This window comes from Limulus polyphemus, unplaced genomic scaffold, assembly GCF_000517525.1.
Source record: "Limulus polyphemus unplaced genomic scaffold, Limulus_polyphemus-2.1.2 Scaffold222, whole genome shotgun sequence".
NCBI lineage: Eukaryota > Metazoa > Arthropoda > Merostomata > Xiphosura > Limulidae > Limulus > Limulus polyphemus.
The window spans coordinates 10932-12114 of record NW_013665832.1 but is presented as its reverse complement, the minus strand read 5'-3'; positions in this window follow the sequence as shown (position 1 = coordinate 12114).

The window sequence follows — 1183 nt, the reverse complement described above, 5'->3', positions numbered from 1 at the left end:
AAGTTCCTTAAAATTCCTTTCGTGGTTAGTCGAAACAGTTTTATCACTTTTTTCTTACGTCAAAAATGATTTTCGTCTTTGTTTCTGAAGATTAGTTCTATCTTAAGTAATGCAAAAAGCCACATTAATAATTTAGATAAAAAAAATAAATTTTAAGTTCTTCATACAGAATAAGTTAATTTCTATTAGTTTCCATCGATTTATTTTAAGGTCTTATTTGAGTACGAAAATGCAAGTTTAAATATTCGAGCAAGTTGTTCAGTTGTTAAAGAGTAAAGCAACATTGGGCTATCTGCTATGTTCACCGCGGGTAATCGAGACCCGGATTTCAGCGTTGTAAATCAGTAAACTTACCGCTGTCCTACCGGGTAACATTCGAGCAAGAAAGGTTTAATGTTGTGAACAGGAAATCATGAACAAGAAAGACGCAATGTCGTATATTCGTAGTTACGCAACTAAGAAAGACAAAATATTGTGAACTGTAAGTAAAAGTGGCCAAGAAATACATAGAGGAAGCCATGCAAAAGGTGACGAAAACAAGAAGTAAATAGTGTTGTATGCTGGAAGTGAGGCGAACAAGAAATACATAATGTTGTGTACTGGAATCAGTGTTAGCAAAAAATAAACAGTAATGAGTACAGGAAGCAATACAAACAAGAAATATACAATTTTGTGAACAGGAAGTGATGAGAACAAGAAACACGCAATACTCTGTACTGGAAATGATAAGAACAAGAGATTCACAGCGTCGTGTACTGAAAGCGATGCGATCAAGATATACACAGTATTATGCACAGGAAGTAAAGAATTTATCTTTTTCTATTAGAAATATTTTTTCATATCAACAAGCACATTTGTTAAATATTTTTCATTTTGAAGTAAATGTGAGATATTTTTCCATTCAGGCAAGAAGAAGAACGGTGCGAGCTGTAGGTGTCTAGGGCATTGTAAAAAATATAAAACACATGCAATGTATACAAATAGGTGATGAACACAAAGGATTTAAAAAAAACGTGAATTTAATGAGAGTTCTAAATGCGATGCATTATATATATTTCACACGTTTGATGTCAACCGTGTTAGGTGTTACTACGTGACTATCATACAACATTAGTTTCATGTCTGCTGTCTGTTTGTTTTTGTTTTTGGAATTTCGCGCAAAGCTACACGAGGGCTATCTGCG